This window comes from Rhea pennata, chromosome 19 (assembly GCF_028389875.1).
Source record: "Rhea pennata isolate bPtePen1 chromosome 19, bPtePen1.pri, whole genome shotgun sequence".
Lineage (NCBI taxonomy): Eukaryota > Metazoa > Chordata > Aves > Rheiformes > Rheidae > Rhea > Rhea pennata.
Window position 1 is genome coordinate 2,014,738 of NC_084681.1, and position 24,427 is coordinate 2,039,164.

The 24,427-nt window shown below is 49.1% G+C and overlaps 1 long non-coding RNA gene across 5 annotated transcripts in view; it reads right to left on the reverse strand.

Moving 5' to 3' along the window:
• LOC134148969 (uncharacterized) overlaps positions 1-24,427 on the reverse strand; it is a 206,160-nt gene that overhangs the window by 6,410 nt on the left and 175,323 nt on the right. For 4 of the 5 annotated variants that reach the window (XR_009960321.1, XR_009960322.1, XR_009960320.1 and 1 more), the window contains one exon: positions 21,695-21,758. The exons of the other annotated variant lie outside the window; for it this stretch is intronic. This is a non-coding gene — a long non-coding RNA (uncharacterized LOC134148969). The remainder of the gene's footprint in view (positions 1-21,694; positions 21,759-24,427) is intronic. 5 annotated transcript variants of the gene reach the window in all.

Here is a 24,427-nt window from a genome sequence, read left to right on the forward strand (position 1 = left end):
CTCTGGGGTGTTTGGTTTTTTTTCCCCCCCCCCGACATGTAACCCTGCCCAGCTGGGAATCAGTCGCTCCTCTGCAGGCCACGGCAGCGCCTGGAGAGGCCCCGCGAGGACCTCTCGCTCACACGCCCTCTCCCAACCCAGGCAACTACTGTGATTTTCCATATTGGCACCAGCGACCCAGGATTGCTCCCACCCTTTGGGTGCTGCCGGATGCCTCCGGGCAGAGCCGTGTCCCTGCAGCGTGCTGTGCTCCGCAGCACGGCCAGAGCTGCACTGTCACTCCGGAGCTGGAGCTGCCGTCTTAGATATGCCATGAGCTAACTGGGGAGAGGTATGGGGTAATGCATGTGGCAAAATGCTCATCTGCAACACGGGGTGCGCTTAAGCCTTCGCCCTTTGCTCCGACAGTGCTTGGGCTAGCAGTTTTCTGCAGCACGAAGCACGCAACCACAACGCGCAGGCAGCACAGCTGCAGCGACAGCCACTGGTGCAGATGCTGAGCATCGCAGGCGGACGCGTGCTGCTGCTTTTCCCCGTGCCACTGCCAGCAGAGCAGTTTTGGGTGCACAGCTGGGGAAGGGCTGTAAGCCTGAGCCTGGTCATGCTGTGCTTGCCCTTTTTAAGGGAAAACACACTGCCCGCATCGCCAGCTGCTCTGATGGGACCCCATGCAGGCGACTGATGGGCTGCCAGGTCATAGTGAAAGGTTTGCAGCTGAGAAATGTCTCCTTGCACAGGTTGCACTGGTGGAGAAAAGTCCTCATTTTTGTCCCCCACCCTGTGCCTGGGAGCTGAATTTAGGGGAATTTTATACTGGGCACCAAGTTCTGCCACTTTTCTCTTCTTCAGAGGCAAACGCCACCTTAGACACTGCTGAAGGCCACAGTCCAGAGGTGTAATTTGTCTGGACCATGCATGCTGGTGCTGGGAGAGGAAAGTCGCACAGCTCTTTGGACACTGTGGTGTCCTCGCACAGCGCCTTCGGCACGTCTGTCCCACATGACCCAGGCAGCTCCCCGGCCTCCCCTGCCATCGCTCCCAAAAAGCCTCTTGTAGAGGACATGGGGAGGCTGAAGGCCTCGTCCTGCTGACCTCCTCACCTGGAGGAGCCTCTTGCAGAGGATGCGAGGAGGCCTTGACCACGTCCTCCTGACCGCCTCACCCAGAGGAGCCAGCCCGTGCCCTGCATGCGGCCATGCTCCCTGCAGACACTTGGGCTTGACGTGGTGCCATTTGGGGTATGGCTTGTGAAGCACTCTACGATCTGCCAGCATGAAAGCAGCTTTAAGAAACGACTGCTACTGTCACCTGTGTCCTAGGAGGAAGGTTACTCACTCCTTAAGCTGTGGGTATCCAGCTCTGGAGGGCTCCCAGCGTCACTTTGTGCCAGGTAAACCTCAAGACAGCTTCTAGCTGCAGTCCCCATGGTACAGCGGTGAACAGAAGAGACGTGCAATAGGAGAAACGAAATCCCTGCGATCGCTGGCCCCAGATACCCTCTTCACCCTCCTCCTCCCTGCTCGGAGGCTGTGGTGCTGCAAGGGGCCCGGGGACACCGGCCGCAAGCAGCGCTGTGAGCTAACAGCTCCTTCCTTTGCTTTAGCCCTCGGTCGAGCCCACGGGCGTTGGACGCTCGCTCCATCTGCCCCGGCTTCAGCAACAGCCAGGGCCTTCACGCAAGCTGTCTTTATTTAAGTGCTTGGTGCTTCACAGATTACTTCCAGGCCCCTTGAGGGTACAAAGTCTTTTACCTCCTCTGGCCCCAAGACTGATCCAACAGCTGCAACTATTTCATTTTTAATTTACTCGATACAGACTTGTCTCTGCTTAATCCATCAGGACAACTTTGAGGGTTCCTGACCCATAAATCCAGAGGGAAGAGGGGGTTTGGAGGGAAAAAAGAAAGAAAGAAAAAGATTTTGAAAAATTTTGTCTAGATTGTAGTCAAATGTATTTTCCTGGCTTACTACAAAGTGCAAGGTCTGCCCTCGCACTCGCTGTCTGGGCGTCTGGCCTCTCCTCCTTCCCTGCTGCCCCTCTCCTCCTCGTGCTGCTGCAGCTCCCGCCGGCGCCGTCCCCCCCGCACCGCGCACCGCTCCCCAGCTCGCGCGGCTCAGCCCGATGCCCCGCTGGCTCGCTCCGCACGCTTCTCTTCTGCTCTCAAACTGTCTTGCGATAGCTCACTGCCGCGATAGCTCACTGCTGCAGCATCTAGCTCACTGCTGCAGTATCTCACTGCTGTGATAGCTCACTGCCGTGATTCTCACTGCTGCAATAGCTCACTGACGTGGTATCTCACTGCTGCGATAGCTCACTGCTGCGATAGCTCACTGCTGCAGTAGCTCACTGCTGTGATATCTCAGTGCTGCGATATCTCACTGCTGCAATATCTTACTGCTGCGATATCTCACTGCTGCAATATCTCCCTGCTGCGATATCTCACTGCTGTGATATCTCAGTGCTGCGATATCTCACTGCTGCAATATCTTACTGCTGCGATATCTCACTGCTGCAATATCTCCCTGCTGCGGTATCTCCCTGCTGTGATATTTCTCTCCTATTGCAGGTCTCACCGCCGCGCTCGGCAGCGCGTGCTGGGACACAGCCGATGCGCGTGGAAGCTCTTTGCTTTTTAGCACAGGGTCGTAGGCCCCTGTATGTTACTTTTTCAAACCTCCTGGTTTTCTGGGGGGATGGACTTTAACAGCTTTTTCCTGTTAACCAGTTCCTTTTGTTAATAGTAAAGAGAAAAACCTTCCTACACATTTTTAATCTAAATATGCACAGATAGGGGCACTGTCAAAGGTGCTGTGCTTTTTTTCTTTTTTTTGGGGGGTGGGTGGCAGGACTGGTCTAAATCAATCTGCTGACATGAGGCTAACGGGGTGGGCAAGGGCTTTGATTGTAAGAAGAACCCCAGGCAATGGCTTGTGTTTTTAAGACCCACTTCTACACCTACCAATCATCTTTTGACATGCAGAGCAGGAGGGAAGAAAAATAAGCAGCAATGAAAAACAAAATCTAAATTTTAAAATATTAATTTGTATGTGTGTGTCGAACCCTACGGCTACACTGCAGTGACTGCTGAAGTAAAGCGCACACACCTGTGCATTGGCATTAAAACAACTGTCCCCGGCTCAGGAGCAATCCAAGAAAAATTTTTCCTTTACCATCCTCTGTGATTTTAAGCAAGGAGACAGGTTTCCTTCAGAAAGGAAGCAGAAGCAGCTCCAGCCCCGGTTCTTTGCCGTCACCCACCGCCTCGATAGGCTAGCCAAGTGCGGACAGCAACACCACGAAGACAAAATTGATGTTAAACGAGAACATTTCAAGTCAGAGACTTTTTCTACTTCAAAAAAGAATAACATCTCCTTCTTCAAAATCTAATGTCTCCATTTCTCACTATAATTGCTTCACTGCAGGCTGTGTAACAATGCCTCAGTTTATTGGGAAAGACAAGAGGGATTTTTTTACAATTACATGTAGATATAGAAACCGTATAGGAAAGGTTCTAATTATAACTATTAAACTCAGAGAATAAAGGGATACAGTATTCCTCGCGAGCTCGACGGTTAGGAGTTATGCAATACCTTCTGTGCGCTAAAATATGTGGCAAACGATGTCATTTTTTTAAAGGAAGAATTATTTTTATTTTATTAAGATCACCCTCAACATTGTTCTGCTCTGGGTGATTGACTTTGCCGCTTTCCTGAAACTCTCTCTGCAGAGCAGATGGGGAAGAGGATTTTTCTGAGTGTACTTTAAATAATAATAATGCTAGTAATGCTAATAATAATAAAGCTCTCTGATGTGCAGACTCTGATTGCTTTTCGCCTGGCTCCTCCTGTAATTCTCTGAGACCACATTTTAAAATTGCAGGGTGATGATTATCCAGGGATTAAGGATTAGCATGGTGGTTTGACTGCTTGTCAAAGCCTTAAAATAAATACACAGATTAAAATAATTCAATTTTCTTTCCCAGTTCTCATCAATAATGAAGCAGATGATTTTAAAGCCCATGGTTTTCAGTCAAGCCCTAATGGAAAAAACCTACAATGTGTAATAAGAAGAGACAGATTTTCTGAGTGATCTCATGATATTTGGCTCAATCTTACTTCTGCCTGATTTCTGCAGAAAGATTTAGTAATATCTATAGGACCAATTAGATTTCAAAAACTCAGCAGCCTGGCAATCTCATTTAGTATATGCATATATTGGGAATTTTAAAATTAATGTTAAAAAAAAAAGTAGAGCTGATCACTCAAAGAAAGTAGCTTCCTCCCTTAAAAAAAAAAAACTTTTAAAGATCACGATTAAAACAAATCAAAGTTTTCCACTGAAGGCTTTGACTGCTTGTCAGATCTTGAACCTGTGCCCTCCTTGCTCCGAAAGCAGCCCAAAACTGCGACGAGGGAAGAGCACAGGTTGGGACGGCGCTGTTTGTCTCTTGATGGAAAAGCAGATGTGTTCTCCAAGGAGAACCAAGCAAGTCTGAAAGAGGCAAGCATCAATGTCCAGAATGCTCCTTAAAAAAATAACAATAATTTTTAAACAAAGAGCAGGCAGGCTGCCAGCAGCCACCTGTATCGTCCTGAAGAACTGCAGGGGAAGGAGCGCTGGTCCGGGTGCGTGCGCGCCTTGTCGTCCCCGCGCCTTCGGGGCAGCGGGGGGACGCAGCGCCAGCCTGCTCCAGCAGCTCCTCCTAAGCAATAAAAACCCGAGCCCGCTGGCGGGGTGGGAGGCGGGCTCCACGCGCCCCAGCGGCACCCGAATTCAGCCGCTGCGGCTCCCCAGATCAGAAACTCCAGAAATAGAGGGCTGCTTTTTCTTTTGATATGTTGCAAAGGAAGATTAAAAAAACCCCACTGCTGTGCTGCTTTAAGCAGCTCCTCTGTCTTGCAGCACGTCTGTAGGGAGAACTGTTGCCTGGTGGTTTGTGTCTGGAAATGAGAGTGAAGACACCTGGATTATGTTAATGGTTCCGCCACTGACTTATGGCTGACAGCTCTAAACTGGGAGGACAGTTCTTCTAAGTGCTTGTTGTCAGAGGCTGAGTTACTATTAAAGAGGTTTTCCAACGTGTATTTAAAATAAACTGAGAACAGAGGGGCTTTATCGGATGATAATAAAATCCTGTGGGATGAGCTGATGGTGGGTTGGGGGATCTCTTACATGCTGTACATGTTCTCACCTCTGAAGGAAGTGGTGGAGGAGGGTGGTGGAATGACCACCCAATGGCCAGTTGATAAATAGGGAAGATGATATTTTGTGGAGGCAGAACAGAGAAACCCAAGGACACCAATGAGTCCTTGCAGCCATGCGAGTGGCTCTGGATCTGCTTTGCATGTTGATTCACAACTTGGAAGAAGGTACCAAACCACAAATCATGCAGTGAACCACTGTACCAAGCTCATTTACTCAGACTTCATGCAGGGAGCTAGTCTTTTTGTCTATTATTCTACTTATTACCAGACATGAAAATAATAACTCCTTCAGCTGAGGCTAAACAACCACAACCAGTCAATTCAGTTCATGGCTCAGGAGTTGTCTTGGACTCCCTTCTGACTTTAACTTTCACCTAAGAGTTCCAGAGGACAACTCTTCCTGCCTTTGCTCAACTAGAAAACTCCATCCCATCCTAACAGACAACAATCTGGACGTAATTTCTCACATTATAGACCTGCTCTGTGCAATAAATAGCCTGGGGATGATGCTGTTAGCATGCATAGGGTTCCAGCTGGTGCAAAATAACTTTTTTGTTTTCAGTAGCTCACATATTGGGAGCCCCTGTCCATATGCTCTGCTTGGTTCCGAGGCTTCCTCACACGTTGCAAAGCCTCTTTGGGGCTGCTGGTCCCTGTCTGCAAAGTACTTCACAGTGAGAGGGTGTCCAAAATGCTGGCAATCATCTGAAGTGCCTGGTAGCTATTCTCTTTCAGTCTTGCAGAGCTCAATGCTGAAATCCCTGCGGCACTGCAGTGCTCTGCAGTGCACACACATCTCTATGGGAAGGGTATGGTAGCCCTAACAACGTGATGGATAGTTGTCGCAATGCTCAGTGTGCTCCTAGGAGATCTCTAGGCTCTACAGATGACTAAATGCAAAGAAGGACATAGCCCCAAGCTAGCTAATGGCTCTTGATGCTCTGAGATATGATGCTGATGGATGGCAGTAAGAATAGACTAGACTGACCAGGACTGCTGACCACCCATCTGCTGGATCAGGCTTTACTAAAGCCTGCTTGTCTCAGAAAGTATGCCGTCATGCCAATAGTTAATCTTCTAGGTACAAAGCTTGGTATTCAAAAATGCTGGAGGCTCATTAGGTTGCAAAGTCTCAAAAAGCTGGTTGAGGAGCCTTGGTACGGGAGTGACTGGCTACTTCACAAAGGACCACAGAGGCAGACTGTGGTATGGCTCTACACGGTGGGCTTTACCTTCAGATGCAGTTGAATGTATCCCCATCACCAAAAAAACCACTAATGCTGAGGCATTTGAAAAAAATGAAGGCCAGTGTTTCACCACTGCATAGATTTCCTCTCACGTTGTTAATTACACATCCTATCAAATCCGAAGCAAAATGCATTTACGGCTTTAAGTATGTCATGACTTGGAACTGCACTACAGCAAGTCCAGGTTACAGTTTTATTTCTCTTCCCAGATTTCATGTTTGCTCATTAATTAGTGTTAGTTTCAGGAGATTAGATGACTTTTTAATGTTCCTCATGTAAAAAGAACAGAAAGTCAGGTTTTTGTTTTTGTTTTTTTCCTTTGCAAATGGAAAAGGAAAAGTAAAGAGCCTTTTTCATTTATATGGAGCTATTTTTTAATTTTCTTTTGAAAAATGTTGCCAGTACCCAAAGTGTCAAATTCTAACACGCAGGGGGAATGATGTTGTTTTTTAGCTGGTAATAGTCTGTGTTTTTGTGGCTGACTATTGGGAAATTTTTAACATATTTCTTCGTCCTGTACTTTCAGGAGATGAGATGACTTTTTAATGTTCCAATATATAAAAAAAAAAGCATAAAGAAAGCGCATCTTATTCTCAGTAATCTTGAGGACTTCTCTTAGAAAGCAAAAGAAATTATGTGATGGGGACTTCTGGCATATATGGCTTTCTGCTCCTTTAACAACCAGAAACCTGATGATACGGGCTTTTGTGCAGAATTTATTTAACTACTTGAATGCTTTGCTTGGGATTTAAGCTGGATAATTTCAACAAGCTGGTTTACAAACTGACCTCCCTTTGCAGAGGTGGAAAGGCAGGGTGCCTTTGCTGTGCGTTCGGGCTGAACGTTGCTCTTGCTTGATGTGCTGTCAATGACCGGGACTGAACCGTGTGCGAGGGCACTGAGTGGCAGCCCGTCTCTGTGCCCCGTCTTTCATGATGAGCTGGTCATCTCTTAACATATCTTCCTGTGAATTTTTATAGGGTACTTACCATGTGTTTACCAGTCAGCACGGTCCAGCTGAACCTTTTAGAGTGGAAGCAAAGGGAACCCAAAAAATATCAGTTCCTGCAGCTTACTAAAGGAGCTGGAAAATACCCACTGACCTAGAAAACATCTCACGTTGTACCTGCAAGGCAACTTCATTTTGGTGCAGGTGGTGAGAAAGATGTATTTTGACCAGGGCAGAAGGCAGGAATCCAAAAGACATGTCTGCAGAGCGTGGTGCACGCACCCCAGCCTTACGCTGGGCCACCTGGGCTGCTCAGGGCACTCAGTGCCATGGAGCAATGCTGGCTTTAGCCAGGATGAAAGGCAAAGCCAACCGGCTCATGCCCAAGCTGAACTGCCTCAAGCTCAGGAGCTAGCTGGTGCTCGTGTGGGAGACAAGTCTGTGCTTTGAGGAAACCTTGCTTCCCACCCCACAAGGGGCTGACTTTATGCAGGCAGAACTTCAGACCGAACTCCTAGCACCTCGGAGCTGTCGCACCAGTGCTCTCCACCATGCTGCAGCACCTCAGCCCAAGCCATGATGCTGGGGACAGAGTCTGCTTGCTCTTAACCCAGCAAAGACCAGGAAAAACTCAGGAACTCCACTGAGGTTTCTGCATCAGGCACTGCTGCAAGGAGAGAATTACACAGTGGAGGCGTGAGCTCGAGGCAACCCTGCGCACCAGCGGTGATGGACTATTTGGGACTGGGATGAGCCCTAGATGGGTTGTGTGTCCCTTCATGGAATCCCACACCTCTTGTTCAGCCCTGGTAGTAGCCATTACCCGGGGTAGTGCACCAGCGTGGCTGGATTATGATTTTGCCTTATTTCCGTGGTTTTTCTCACCCAACATTTTACTGTCTCATGCAATGTGCATCCCTAAGCTGGTAAGAGCTGCGTCAGAGGCTGTGAGATAGCGGCTGAGGAAGCCAAAGGTCCTGAGCATCCCACAGGATTTCACCACTTGTTTTCACTCTGCCGAGGCAGCTCACCAAACCGGAGGCTGCGGGGGCAAGCCGGGGACGCAGAGCCGCCCCGCGCACCCTCTCCCCCGGCGCCTCCCCGCGCCGACGCTTCGCCGGCCCGGCTGCATGACTCACAGCGCTGCCGCTTTCGCCTGCTGCTCCGTGACATCTTTCAGCATTTATGTGACTAAAGACACAAGTCCAGGCCTATTTCTTGATCCCTCTGTACCTATGAAACAAGCCTCTCTGGGCAGTTTCCTTCTGGGAGTAAACTGTCATTTTTCACCACATAAAATTTTATAAGTTTCAAGCGAATGGAAAATGGATTTTATTATTTTATTTTATTTTTTTAAAATCTTTTTTTTTTTTTTTTTTTTTTTTTTGCCCTGAATGTTTTATGGCTGCAAAAACAGAATTTGTGGTTTGAACTGTTAAGGTTTGATGCAGAGGGCTATGGAACCTTTTATGTAACCCGCTGGCCTGAATAATTATCAAAATATTTTGCTTTCCACTCTTTCTAAGCCTCTGCATCAGAAAAAAAAAAAAAAAAAAAAAAGTGTATGCAACCTTTTGACCACAAAATAATAATACTAAGAAAGCCCCCTTCAGAAGGGGTGCTCAGCGAGCCGCCGCGGAGGCCGGAGCGGGGAAGGCCGGTAGCTCCCCGCCGTGGCGGCGGCACCGCCGGGGGACGCGGCAGCGCGCCCGCCTTCGCCGAAGGGCTCGCGTGCCAAGCGGTTCTCGGTGTGTTTTAACAGCTCCAGCTGAGGACTCGGGCTGGTTTCGGGGCTGCGGCAGGGGCTCTTTCGCGGCCCCGTTGCTGAGATTAGCACGATGCACCGGGACGGCGAACGCTGCCGACACCGGAGACAACTTTCCGCTTTTTGAAGCGTAACATCATATATATAAAATCCATATAAAATCCATCTCTCTGAGAAGGACCTTGGATCTAGTCCATCTCCCCTGCCCTACAGTGAAATATTATTTCTGTTATTATTATTAGCCTCCCAGGACTATTTAAAATCCATCATGCACGGCGATATCGAAAAGCTGGTGCCTACGGCTAGAGAGCGTGAACGGAGAGACGGCTTTAGCGCACAGGAACACGTTTTCTGCGGTTGACTGAACAGTTTTCGGGGGGGGGGGAACTGGTGGACAGGGCTTGTGCTAAGCGCCCGTCCGCCCTCACCCTGCGGCCCTCGCTGCGGCAGGGAGATCGTAACGCTGCGCCGGGCGACACGGCGCTGAAGCCCACGGAAGTCGCCCACCGTCAGCGTTTGGCTGCTATTTTCTTCCCACGGCTGCGGCACTCTGTGCAGCGTCCACTCTTCCCAGGGTCCTGGCTTTGCAATTAAAAAAAATATATTTATAACTCTCTATATTTAAAAACTCATTCAGAATGAAAGCGTGTGTCTTGTTAATTCTGTATAGCACATAGGGAAATTGTTATTTCCAATCTCACCCGTTGATTTTTTCTTTAAATGGAAAGTTAGGATTTTGATTACATGAATGTTTTTATCAAATTTTTCCTTCCCTGGAAAATATCTCTAATTGTTTTTCCCCAGATTTGTTCTATCCTCTCAGCTTTTGGACAGCATACTTTGGTTGCCAAATATCAAAAAGAAATGTTAAATTTATTCTTACTGTATTTAAAAGTAAAAATAGTCAGCAAGGGTGATGGCAGCGTTCCCGCCCCGCTCTCGTGGAGATACAGCAGCCCTTGACGTCCAGTAAGGCAGAACGGCCAAAGGCGCAGGGAATGCATCAGTCTGCATGAACAGAGATTTCGGTCCGATTTCTCCAAGACTAGATTCCACTCTTGTGCCCAGGGTCACAATTTTTCTGCCTCGTAGCACTAATTAGATGGGGTTATTAAGAGAAGAGTGGTAAGGAAGGAGAGGGGAACTGGAAGTCTGTCTGAGCTCATTCTGGTGAGCACTCGGAGCAGGAACTGGGATAAGGGTGGAAAGAAATCCCAATTAGATGACTAATTTAGCTCCTTGACCAGATTCTGGCCTTTGGCCCTGGAGCCAGAAGTACTTACAGGTTCTGGGTTGGCCATGCTTGGCTGATTACTGGGTAACGGCGGCTTTTTGCTGCAAGGCCTGGAAACACCGTGACACCGGCTAACCTGGAGGAATGCGCCTCGCCCTGGAGCCAGCCTCCGTGTCTCTGCCTCCCTCGTTTCTCCCAGCAGGTAAGCAGAGAGCTGGAAAATGGCTGGGGAAAAGGCCTCGGGCCGCGGTCAAGCAGAGGAGTCACCATCCCGGGGGAAAAAGCGGGATTTCAAAAGGCCGGCGGCAGCAGGATGCTCCCTTCCCTCCCGCTCGCTGTGCCTGAAACCTTCCAGCTGGGCGTAGTCAGAAAGCCCCACTCAATTACCCGGCTGGTAACGAGCGCACTAAACGAGGCCACCGGTTCCCGCGGCGAGCTCCCGGCCCGGCTCCGTCCGTCCCCCGGCCAGGGATTCCCAGCGGGAAGCAGCGCTTTGCAGCCCCTCCGCTCCCTGCCTGGACGGTGGCTTTCCCTGGCACTTGGGCTTTCACATTACCTCTCGCTGCGGGTTGATAATACACAGTTGCTATCCCGAAGCCTTTTGTGATATTTTGTTCAATCGTATGAAAAATTCACCTTGAGCTCCAGTCATTCAAAGCGAAATAACTTACTAGTTAGACGTGCTTTTGTTAAGTAGCTAGAAAATAAAGAAAATAAAGAAAAAAAAAGTCACCCCCTGTTTTGGAAGTCAAATGCTTTTTGTTACTGTTCACCCAAACATGTTTTTTCTTTAATTCCGCAACTGTTCAAACTGACTTTTGTTTCTTTCCACGACTTTCGGCACTGCCAGAATGCTTAAAAGAGATATTATTCAGACCTCCCTGACCTCAGTCTTGACTGGAGATTTGCAGTGCTAGTCTAACAGTCCAGTAACACTGATGGCTGTTTAGGAAACATCATTTTCCAGTTCCTTTGGGCTATGCTCTTCCTCTCCTTGCTACAGAAAATCCCCCCCTCCCCAAAGGGCTGGTTACCATTCACCTGGAGCTCGGTTACAAAACCACGTCCCTTCCCTTCCTTTGCCTCCCAAATCAGTCCCATGCCAACAGGGTTTCTTGCTGCAGAGGCAGAAGTGCATTACGTCTTGGGCAGCATCCAGAATAAGAGCGTTTTCCTCATTTATAGCACTAATTGAGAGGTTTATAGGCCTACAAAAATATTCCATAGCTCCTAGGGCTTCCTATAGTGTTGCACACCTTGAAGGTCTGTTTTTTGAGAACACCGAATCATGCCGTGACTCGCAGGGAAGTGGGAATTGGGAGCTGCGGCGAGGGAAAGGACAGGGCTCCTCTCCCGGGCACACTCAGCGGCTCCGGCAAAACCTGCTGTATGTCTGTCCACCAGACGCAACGAAGGGCTTTGCTTCACTGTCCGCCCTACATGTGCCAGGGTCCTAAGTGCCCCCAAACCAGGCTTGCTTGAACACCAGGTGGTTGCTATCCATGTGCAACATACTCCTCTACATGTAATGATTTCAAACAACTAGTGGCTTACTTTTGAGTTTTTACTCAAAAATCGAGCAGCGGTATCCATTGTCACCCCTGGACAATGTTATACACTTGAGGTGGGCCAAAAAACTGCCAGCTTTTATGGGAAAACGGTTGTACTTCACGTGACATATCTGACAGCAAAGGATGGAGTCCTCTGAGCCCCTGTAACGATGCTCTTCCCTAATCCCCCCTTTGCGAGCCTTCGGCCGGTACCGGGGCTTCAAATTTTCGGTACATTCCTCATAACCATGAAGATCAGAAATACGTCTTGTTTTTTTAACGGCAGCCAGAATCCTTCCGTTTGCCTTTGCCTTCGGAACAGGGACTTTCAACCGCAGGGAGACGCCGAGCGCTGGAGGCGCGGGCGCTCCTCCCCGCCGCGCTGCGAGCCAGCGACCATCCCCGCGCGCCCACCAACTTCCAGCAGGCAGCTCGTTTCAGGGGGCTCTTCTAGGAGCAGAGCTAAGCAAGCTCTGCGCCACGGACCCATGCTGTCATTTTTTTCAGCCTGATTAGTGTTTTTTCACCAGCGTAACTGGATTTCATCCCTACACAGCACTGCCCACTTAGAAGTGGGTTGCAAAAATACCTACTTTTGCCAAGATATCCTAAACACCATTTTTATAGGTAGAATATGCAATCCAGACCCTCAGCTGGTGGAGCCTGGCGGCTCCGCAGGAGCAGCAGCGCAGCCGCACTGATCCGCACCGGCACGGGAGCCAGGCCCCACGCTTTGCTCGGCCCTTTTGGCTATCTTGATTTCACCCCTGCACCGTGCTTGTCCGGGACCGCGCCGCAGCTGCAAACCCGCCGGGACGGGGAAGGGGGAGAGGGCACGGGGGAGGTAGGGCAGGCGCTCGCTGGGCTCCCCCCTCTGCGCCGAGCAGGGATGGGGAACAACTTTCCTTTTTAAGGAGAGAGTTTACAGGGTTTCAGGCAGTAACGATCTCAGTAAACCCCAGACCTCACCGAATTGACGGGCAGCCTCAGAGACGGGCAGGGAGGTGCCACCGCAGAATCCTCGAGAGAATAAGGCCCTCAATTACTGCAGTGATACAATTAATTAATTTATGGCTGCAGCCAGACGGCAGCGACAGCAATACTGACTGACTTCACTGCAATCTGCGCTGCTGACTAATGCTCGCATCAACACCTCCAGCAAGCAAGCGGCCAGCAGCCCCGTGGCGGGCCGCGCTTCAGCTCCGTTTCTCCAGGGAGAACCTTTCCAGATCATTTGAACTAATTGAGGTAATGGAGAAATTGTTCTCATGCCAAAACACTTTCTTTTTTTTTTTTTTTTTTTTTTTTTTCCCTCCCTCTCCCTCTTCTTTTGGTAAGATGATAATATTTAGAAAGCTTCTGGCTACTACTTAAAGGAGCAGGGCAGCGTCTTTGGAGGCCGGGCGCACGCCGCCGCCGTGCCGCGGGCTCTCGGGGTGCCCGCTCCCGCAGGGCCAGCTAGCGTGTTGGGGCGCGAGCCAACCCCCCTCCCCGCCCCAGCAGCCGCCCCAGCAGCCGGCGAGCGGGAGCAGCCCTCCGCCAGGAGCATGCTGCCGTGGTTAGGGCCGCGGAGCGGGGGGCGATTCGGACCCGCGCGCCGGCGCTGCTCCGGGCGGCACGCCGACCCCTCGCTGGGGGTCCGTGCACGCTCCGGGCTGAGGCTCAGCACCAAAGTCCTTCGGATGCCTCTTGAGGCACCTAAACGCCTTCCTAATTCTTGCCCGTAAGCAGTGCCTCAGTTTACCTGTCTAGCTCCCGCTAGGCACCGCTCCGTTTGCCGGTGCGCAGCTTGCCGGCTCGTTTCCCCGGGCCAGCCTGACGCTCTTCTTGCTTCCCGCAGTCGCCCTGATCTTTGCCACTGCTCGTGCAGCTCTTAGCACTGCTCAGGACCGGGTTGCTCCAGGCCGCAGCACCGAGCGGAGACTTAAGCAGCCCTCCGTAGCCGAGCTCGGTCGCGGCCGGCGGGTCCGGGCTCCCGGGAGGACGCGGCACAAGAGCGTTCTCGCGGGCTGGGCGACGCGGGAGGCGCTGCCGGGCGAGCTGGCGCCGCCAGGGTTAACGGAGCGCCTCGGCCCGTGGAGAACCACTCGGTAAGCAAACTTCCTGCGTGTCCCAGTCGAACCGTGCAGGCGCCGGGGGGAAGGGACGAGTGAAATCTGGAGGAAAAACAGGAAGCGGCGGCAGCAGGGACAGCGACCTGCCCCGGCAGAGCAGCTCCGCGGCCCAGCCAGGCGAGGGGCTGAAAGGCTTCCTAGAAAATAAAGCTGCGAGTTCAGAGGAGGGAAATCTTAGTCCTGCTTAAAGCACAGTTTCGATTTTCACCCCAAAACTCAGCACCCCCCACCCCAAAGACGAAACCTGCTTCCTGTGTGTGCGTGTGCGTGGGCAGCTGCAGGGCGAGATGCAGCCTCATCTCCGCTGAGCCGCATTCTCGTAACCCGTCTGCTCGCGAGGTGCCTTCCTAGCCATTGCGCTGGCCTTAATGAACAGTGTTTGGAGAGGACCGGAAGATGAGGTGACTGTTATCAGGTCTGCTCAGAGTGAATGCTAATTGCCACAGCCAGAATTAATCATACCAGAGGTGTCTAGAGGCCTCTAGTGTCCAGAAACTACAAGAACTAGCCCGGTGCATGCATGCAGGCAGGACCATTTCTATTCTGGAGCTGCGGTTTCAATAACCCACTAATGAGTAGCATGGGGGTGGGGAGGCTGGGAGAGGCAGAGCTAGCAGCAAGAGTCTTACTAAAACGCATATTGTTTTGCTACCATAGATGGCTTACTCAGGAAAATCAAGGAAAACTGCTTTTTCAGTATTCATATGCAAAATAAGAATCTGACCAACACACCCAGCGGTAAAAGTCCCCCATTACGTGTAAGCGGCAACACAAGCTGGCCGGGATGCAGTTCTGCGCGGGCAATTTGTGCAACTCAGCATCAGCCAGCACCAAGAACGCTTGTAACCAGAACGGCCTGTGCAGGGACAGAAATGCAAAAAATCACTAACATGGCACATGCTTGGTAATAGCTACCAATGTAAGAAACAGAAAAAAATCCTCACTTTGGTTATATAGGAGTCCTCAAAGACTAGATATCCCCAGATGGAGGCCTTTTTGCCACTCTAGAGAAAGTTGGTGTAGGCAAGAATATTTGTAGGAATGTCAAATACCTTGTTTGCCAGGGTCGAGGAAGCCCCATTGCTCTGGTTGCGCTGGCTCTCATTCGCTGGCTCCCTTTGTAAGGAGCTTTGGAGCAGCGATGGCTTTCTGCCCTTCAGCATCCCGTAGACAAACCCTCTGCCATTGGAGTCGGCTTAATGTGCGACATAGGACCCTGGCGGGACGGCTACCTTGACAGGTAGCTGGCAAGTTAATAGTGCAAGTAATAAAGTAGCTTGAATTTGAGGCAGAACATGTGCAGAGAAGATCTAGCAACACCAAGAATCATCTGGTGGACAGCAGCAACCTTCTTCCCCAACCCAGCTGGGGAGCGTCCTTCTCCCCAGCCAGGCTGGGCTCCTGCCTGTCGAGTATCACTGCTCTGTCTTCTGCCGCTGGCCAGAACAGGCCCCAAGACAAATGCTTCTGCATGGGGAAGAACAGGACATTGGGCTTCCCAATGGGAACACCCTGGCTCTTAGGAATATCTGTTCAAGGAGCTGGTGGCAGCTGAGGTTCTCTCTGCTCTCACCTGCCTGTCCCAACGAGTTGTGCACCCCTTCCCCACAAGCCCCACTTTGCCCATGGAAATGCAAATAATCTGCAGCCACTTTTTAAAGAGCAGAGCAGGCTCCTGCTTTGCCAGTAAGTCGACAAAAAGGGAATCTCGGCCCGGACGTGGGGCAAGGAGCCCGGCTTACTGTCTGCCCAAACTCGCTCAATTAGCAAACATCCCCTAAGAGGGGAGAGTGGCAGAAAGAGAAAAGGAATTTCATGCACTGACACAGCCCCAACCAGTGGCAAGCGCTCCTGGCCCTGCTCGGGGGAAAAAAACCATCCCTCTCCCCTCCAGGGTATCTGGCATTAACTCAGCCAAGTGCAGCCTGGGCAATATTGTTATGCTAATAAAGCAGCCCATGAGACTGGAGCCTCCCGCGCCGCAGAGACATTCCCACCAGGTCCTGGCACTCCCGGCTTATTCAAACGCGGCTGAATCGCCCCCCCCCCCAACAGTATAAAAGCCGCCGACTTAATTAACTGCTACTGCTCGTTCCCAATCGCGGCCGGATCGTTGTTCTCCTGCGCCCGTTGCTAGCGCGGAGGTGCCAGGACGCCGGGGCCCCGGCTGGCCGTGGCACCGGCCCGCAGCGCCGCTCGCCCTCGCCCCTTCCCTGGCTCCCCTTGTTTTATTTATTGCTTTTGTGATGCTGTGGGTGTTGCTTTTCCGTGCCAGTGACTTGCAATGCTCAAATCAGTCATGGAAAAATTCAGGAGCCTTGTGCCAGTTTTATTCCTCCTGCCTTGTTTTCACTAGTAGGTGCCCGTCCTTTCCGTTTTGGATCTCTTTAGCAGCTTTTATGACTTTGCACAAAAAAGGCAGCTCTTGCATCCACTAGCATCTTTCACAGATTTGACTACCAGCCTATGCTACCGACATTGGAAAGAGGGGCTACATGCTTTTTAAGGCAGAAAAGCTGAAAAGCAGTGTCTGGCCTTCCCCAACCCCCTCGCCAGCCCTCCGGCGCGGACGGGGGGGAAGCAAGCAGGAGCCCGGCAGGCGACCCGGCAAGCGCCCGCGCCAGTCGGGCAGCTCCTTCCCGGGGCTCGCCAGGGAGGGAGGGAGGCCCCTGCGCCCCGTCCTGCAGCGGAGCGGAGGGTCGGCGGGCGCGCGGGGGCCGCGGTCCTGCGGGCACAGGGCCCTCGCCCCCCTCCCCGCCGCCCGGGGACGCGGCTGCAGTCCCTGCTGGGGAGCAGCCGGGGGGACGGGGCAGGGGCTTTCCTGCATCTCTCGGTTTCTTCAGCAGGGGCCGAGCGGGAGGCAGCGGCGGAGCGGTGGGCGGTCAGCACCGGGGAACGAGGCGAGCGGGGAAAGGGAAAGCGCTTTCCACCGCGAGCGTCTACGGGAAAGCGCAACGGGGTAGACAGCACGACGGCAGCTGCGCTCGCCTGCCGACTGTCTGCCCGGCAGTGCCCACTCCCTTCCACCCGTTCAGAGGAAATGAGACCGCAAGACGTGTCTTCTAAATAACTTTGGGACTGTGTGGCCACCTTGTCCCAAATCTGACCAAGTCATGATGCTCTCAGACATAAATTCATATAAATTCCATGAAAATAAGAAGCTGGAGAAAGGAGACAGGCTCTAATGGTAACTCCCCCCCCCCCACACACACTTAGGGAAGCACAACTGTTATTAGACACCCGAGAATCCACCATTGGCAGCCTCCATCCTGGGATCACAGGGAAAAATCCTCAAGTTGCAGCTTGTCCTTACTGGACACAAGGGAATCTACTATCAGTGCGTAGCAAGCTCAGCTGCTGCAGGTTTGTATTCCTTCCCCAGCAGTTTTGGGGTCTAGAGGGGGTTTTGCAGGCAGGCAGGCAGGGCTCTGCCCACGCCGCGAGCCCAGGCGTCCTGGCAAAGAGGAGATCCCCGCTGCAGCGCACAGGTACTGTGCCCACCCCGGACACGGCCTCTGTTCAGAGCTGCTTCGCATCTGCCTGACCCAGAGCTCGCCTGCGTCTGCCTGCAGGACTGAGTGCAGAGCTGCCCTGAATTCAGACGGTGTCAGTAAGAAAGCAGGAGAAGAGGAGGGATACGGCAGTGCGGGAGCAACGGGAGTTCACAGCAGGGTGAGGGCCCTGCGACTGGAAACCCTCACATCCCGGGGGGGGATGAAGCTCTCACGTCCTCACAGCCGGGTCTCTGCCCTTCCAGTTAATCAGCAATTAAGGCAGGAGAGGGCATGTAATGGTGCTGTATATTAGCTTATCTCAAATGGCAGATCAAGGAGGAGACCACTTTAAACATGGAGCTGGTTTATGTCTTAGGGAGAAATGGAGCTTTTCTTTCTCTCTGTCCCCTGCCTCATGATTTATACTGACCTGGCATTTGCATTTACACCAGTAAACCAAGTTCTGACAAGGACTTTGCTAAATGTTGCAATAAATCAGTTTCTCTGACAAGTATCTTTTTGCTACCTTTGGAAATGATAGACATATACGTATTTTGGGGCTTATGCAGATACACAAATGCACAAATTCAGATTCAATTGTGCATACACACACACACATATACACACGTGCATGTGTGCATGCATATTTTTTTACAACTTGGCTCAAAATCCTGAAAGGCTTTTCAGAGATGAAACACTAGTCGCTCTCAATGGCAGGGGAAAAAGGAAGCTAAGAGTTATAGACAAGGGAGAAAAGATGCACTCAGTTTAAAATGAGATGGATGGGTCATCTGCCAGAGGCATACAGGGGTCTTTTCCAGACCACAGAAGCTCTGGAGGCCGTGGACTATCACACCCACCACGATCAAATTGTGTGAAAGTTGGGACAGAGCAGGAGCCAGATGGTATATGGATATGTATATTTATAAGAAAAGCTAAAATTAAACCTTTTGGAGATTACATTCAGAAAGTACACAGATGTTAAAATAAGAAAGAAAAGCCAGTTAAAGTTGGTCAAAGTACAAAATTAAAACAAACAGTTTAGAGGCAGCAGCTAAACCCATCATAGAAGGAAAAACTCCATTTTCAAATCCTTGCTGATGCAATATCAAACACCAAGACTGAAAATACCTGATTAAGGGGAGATGATCACATGGATAAAATAAAAGAAACCACAAAATTCCACATCCACTGTGGTGTAACACTAAGGTTTACACAGGCGCAGGGGTTGTCTTCTAGTCTAGGTAGATAAGTGGTAGGAAGTTGAAGCGATCGGGGCTTGTCCATAGCCCTGGCCCTGTGGGAGCACAGCAAGTGAAGGTTTCTCTCCAAAAACCTCTAAAACTACCATCTTTTTCCCCTTGAGGAAGACACAAAAATGCTGCAATTCCATGACATTTATTTCAGCTGTAAAATAAGCAATTCACCTGAAATGAGCATTTTCAGGGGCTCCTGAAGGAAAGCCCTGACCCCCATCCTCAAATGTAAGCTGCTGCAGATTTTTGCCTGATCTCAACACTTTGTTCATGGTTTTCTTTTACAAAAGCTGGTGGGTAGTGGAAGAGAAGTACATGTGAATTCTGCCTATATAACAAGCCTCCAAATCTTGGAGGACTTGTGCGCTCCATCTAGAAGAAACCAGGCAGAATGGGGCAAGAAGCCTCCTTGCAGGACTGAAAACATGGATGGCTCAAGTCCCAGATCCTTGTGTCTTTTGATGTGCCAATCACACAATGTCTCCCGACTAAATGAAAAGGTCATTTCCCCTCTTTGCCATAACAACATGGTCTAAAAATATACTCTTGCTTTAAAAAATATCTCCACTGGCATTTAAGAAGAGAGAGAGAAAAAAAGAAGAGGTAAAAAAAGGAGAGAGGGAGAGAAGAACAAGAAAAAAAGAAAGAAAAAAGTAAAGTCCTAAGTTGTGCTGTTCTTCTTGCCAACATCCACAAACCCTCTTCCAAACAGCCTCTCATTTACATGCATGTTTATTTTGTTTCTCATAGCTGTCTGGAAGTCAGCACCCCCCATCCAACCTCTTGTCTAAGACAAAGATGCGACGAGGCAGAGAAATCCAACCTCCACTCATCACATCCAGGGCCACGACCATGGCTGGGTTTCTGACTGTCCGAGCAACCAGCGCGCATGTGCTTATATGCATAGATGGTGTTTTATAAAAGGGGTGATAAAAACCAAACCGAACCAAACCAAAAAGAGGTATGCATGAGAAACAGCCCTGCCAGCCCCTTCTAAGGTGACTGGTAGAAATGTTCCTTACCTGAGCTCTTTTTGCCTATCCTTGCTTTGCTGAGGGTGATCTTTTCCCTGAAAAGCGCTACATTGGTTTCATTAGATTTCTTCGAATAAGTTATTTTATTTGCCTTTAATAATTATGTTACAATTGTGCTAAATATCTGAGGGAGGGGCTGGGGCTATACAAACACGGGGTCTGGAAGTGTGCTTTGTTCTAAAGTCACATGCAATTCTTATGCTTCCTGATAGAAAAGGCTTTCGATAGTACTTAGAAGGACAAACTGTGCTCTTTGAGGATCCAGGAGTCTAAAACACAGAATATCATTTACTTCTGAGAGGCCAACAAAATCTGCACTGGAGTGTGAAATGGAGGAGATGTAATTAAATCTTGAATAGCCTATTGATGTGCTTTCTGTGTATTTAAATCACACTCCATGTGGCTCTCATTACCCAAATACTCACTCTCATGCTTAACTTTAAGCACTAGCGTAGACTGAAGTGGAAGCAACAAAAATATATCCATGCATAGCCAAACGTACTCTGCTATGTTTGTGGGACTGGGGAATGTCTGTATCTCCCTGCTCCCTGTTTGCTGTTTCTGGACGAAGGTGCTGATCCATGTGGTCTGAGAAATGAACTCCCAAAGCCCTTTATTCATTTTGCAGTGAAGGTGCAACAATTTTCAAAAGCACCTGGATGACTGGGGTCAGAAATGGTCAGTGCTGGTATGTGGTGCTTGTAGGACAGCTTGATGGCCAAAACGGGCTGGTGTGCCCTGCAAAGTCTGAGTGGGCCTTCAGAGAGCACTTACAGTGATGAGCTACTAGGAAGAAACAGTTGAGCAATGTGTTTCTACCCACTGGTATTTCTAAGCTTTCAGAGTCTCCACTTGGACCACCCGATGCACTGAAATTGGGAAGCACAGCTCAGAATCTATCCTTGTAATCCTGGAGCATCGAATCTGGGCTGTCATTTGTCCTCTAGCTCTGCACTAGACAGAGCAGACTGGACTGTTCTGGGGTGTTAAATACACAACTTCAGAACCTTTTAGGAACCTCCTTCCCCCACTGTCTTTAAGCTCCTCCTGGCTGTGTCAGTATGGGGAATCAAGAAACTTCTTGGTTATCACCACTACCTATTTAAGGATTTTCTATGAAAAAAGATTATTTTGCTTTAGATGCTGAAAACTATTCAATTTCCCTGATGTGGATGAAGCTCTACTAATATAAAAACACTTACATTAGTATGGTTTATTCCTGTATAAGAAAGGCAATGAGCTTAGATGGTATAAGGCACCCTTATGCTGTCCACACTACAGGATATGCTGTTATAACTGTATGGGTAAAATATCACTGCCTTAGCCAACATAATTACACGAGTACAAAAGATACTGTGTGTAGACCAGAGCTACGTGTGCCACTTCCTAATACTTTCATATGCCACTTTTGGCCACTGTTGTACCCAAAGAAAATCATTTCGTTCAGTCAGGCCTCTGCAGATCTCAAGCAGCAGAAAAATAACTGGCCAATCTATCCAGGTCAACAGATACTTCTGATATAGAAAGACAGTGACAGCAGAGTGTGTTCATGGTAGTCCCTTAGTTGGAGAAAAATGTTTCCTCTCATTTTCCCGTTAATGAACTTATGATCTAGGAGTCTGCCCAAGACAGGGGTTGGGACTAGGAAGGGAGGGGTGTCAAAAGGCACTGAATCCAACCCAGTTAGAAATTTGGATTATTTTTTTCTTGTTTCTAGGGCTACTTCTTCTCTGCCTGACATGTTGATTATCAACTAACACATCAGACATCACGCAAAAGAAAGATTTTCCTTTGAATAAGAATGCAATGGGGAAAAGGCAATGAGCAATTGGAAGAAGATGGCCTACCTCCTCTGCTCCTCCATGAGTGGGAAATTCAGACTGGCTGGCACTGCTGAAAGGCTCTGTCCTTCTGGAAGATGAAGGGGACAACAGAGGGGAATGCAGTATAAATTGCTGCAGACTTGGGAATGAAAAAAATCCATAAAAAAGGCTGTAAAACAAGATATAATCAACAACCAATGCATGCAATGATTCGTCCCTAGGGCATTCTGCTGACATGTATACTGGACGAGAAAACCATGCTCTGCACTGCGAGGGCAAGCACAGACCAAGTGCAATGCAAAAGCAACGGATGGCAGCTCTTCCGCTGCAGAGTGAATTGTGCCGCATTAACAGAAGAGACAAAATGGGCTCATTTTGTTGCCTTCTGCCTTGGTGAGGAATACCTGGATGAAAAGCGCTTATAATTTAAAGAGCAACATCTGTTCTAGCAGCCAAAAAAGCTTTCCAGCCTTGCGCCAAAGGAGCAAGCAGTCATGAAGGCCTTGCTGTGATGAAGGGGAGACCTGCCTTCAGCCATCAGCTCCATCACAGACTTCTTGGGTGCTGTTGGGCTCTACAAAGCTTCTTGGGATGTTTCTCCCTATGCCTTAGTCCAACTCTTCAAAATGAAGACTATAGTTAAGTGAATTGCTGGATTTTGGCCAATAGGCCAGAATACACTGCACTCATCTAATCACAGAAGCAAAGTAGCCCTAGGCCTCTACAGTGCTTGGATGAAAGGCCAGGCCAAGCCAAGGGGTCATGGTGGAACATTAAACCAAATAAATCAAACCAGCTGGGAGACTCCATTTGTTCTCAATGTTACTTTTGAGCTGACGGATGGGGTGGGGGGGGAACAAGAAAGGAGGAGTTCATTCTCCTGCTCTTTGTGGAAATGACAGCTGCTCACCCATGCGAGGGGCAGAGGGAGCATGAAGATCAACTGCTACTATCAATCAGTCAGTCATGGGGAGAGGAGAAGGATGGAAAGCCATGCTGGGGCCTGAGAGATGAAAAAAAGAGGGATTTAGGGAATGGTGGTGGGTTGTGTCTGTAACCGCAGTGAGACATGGAGGTTGGGGGCTGCCTGGCATCAACTGCTGCGAGCCGGTATGACTGTCTTATTCCCACACCACCTTCTATATTATATGTCTGAAGGCCTTGAATATGGCTCTACTAAGAATCCAGTAAGGTCTCATATAAAGGCAGTTAAATAGAATTGGGTTATAACTTCAGTGGGGCACGATATGGAATATGATATGTTTATGAACGCAAAAAAAAAAAAAAAAAAAAAAAAAAAAAAAAAAAAAACCCACCCCAAAAATCTAGAAAAACAAGCCTTTTGGAAACAGTTCTGAAGAATCAGACAATGCTTTTTTTGGGAGAGGCGGGTACTGTTTGCATCATAAAAGATAATCTGAAATGACTCTAGTGGAATTGAACCATGAGAAGCTGCTAGAGCAGTAACAGCAGGAAATGTTGAGATAGTCCTTTTCTCAGTCTCAATTCATCTTGTTATTTGTCTAGAATCTGCTGAAATTATTCTTTGAGGATGTGCCTTAGAAATAGCTTATTATTGTTCGATCTGAATCAGAGAAAGCTGTTGAAATCATCATGCAAAGAAGAGTACTGTGTTGTCAAGGCAAAGATTTCAGTCTCTTCGAAAGACCTTCAGCTGAAGGTGCCTTGTTGCTCCTTCATCTTGAACTCTTCTGTAACAGCAATAACAACTGGCCTTTGAAAGAGCCCTGTGCCTGCGAGGGTCAGGTGGCTTCTACCTTCAGACTCATTCAGACCATTTCCATTAGCAGAGCATTGTGGCTGAGCTACTGGAGGACTATGCATATCTCAGAGCTGACTTAGTTTGGAGGCTCTTATGCATAAGACCACCCTTATTTCTTTTCTCATGGTCTTTTTGCTTTTAATTGAAGCTCTTTCCCTAAAATTCCTATCTTTTCATATGTTCCCTATCTTCACATCCAGGGTGCATTTTTTTATACTTCTTTCCATGATGCCCTTTGAACTTGGAACAGTCTGTCCTTTTCCCATTCCTACTGCCTCCCTGTCTCCTCCATTCATATCAACTTCCACTGTGATACTTTCACGCTGAGAAGAAGAAGGGGTAGTGCATGAGGTGGGTCCATGGGAGTGTCACTGAGCTTGCACAGTCCTGTGCCTCACTGGACATTTTGGATGTGCTGGCATGTAAAGTCACTGGGGATATAATCACATTGCAAGCACATATCGACCCCTAAACTAGCATGTCTTCATGACCATTGTCTCCTTGCTTCAATTTTGACTTAATTTTGTTGAATGGACTTCCGGGCTTGTGATGATATTACCCCTATGTACATAAAAGAGAATCATCACCACCACTATCAGGTTTGTTGCATGCATTGCACAAGACCTCTCCAAACAGTGTACAAAGGAAGGGAACAAAACTAATTTACTTGTTAATATGCATTTCAAAAATTATGCTAGACCCACCAGGAAAAAATGAGTCTAGTCCACATGGATGTAAATACACAGAAATGTAACCCAACAGACTTAGAATCTGCTAAGTTATTCAGATTTGTAAATTATTTAGATTTCTGTATTAAGTATCGAGTTCTTTGATCACACATAAGAGCAGAGGAAAATACAAATGCAGCGTTTGCCTTGCCTACTAGTGTGAGGGTCTCAAGTATACAGTAATTAGACTTGGACTCCCCAAGTGTGGAATTAACAGTATGTTTGGGTTAAACTCTTAAGACAAAT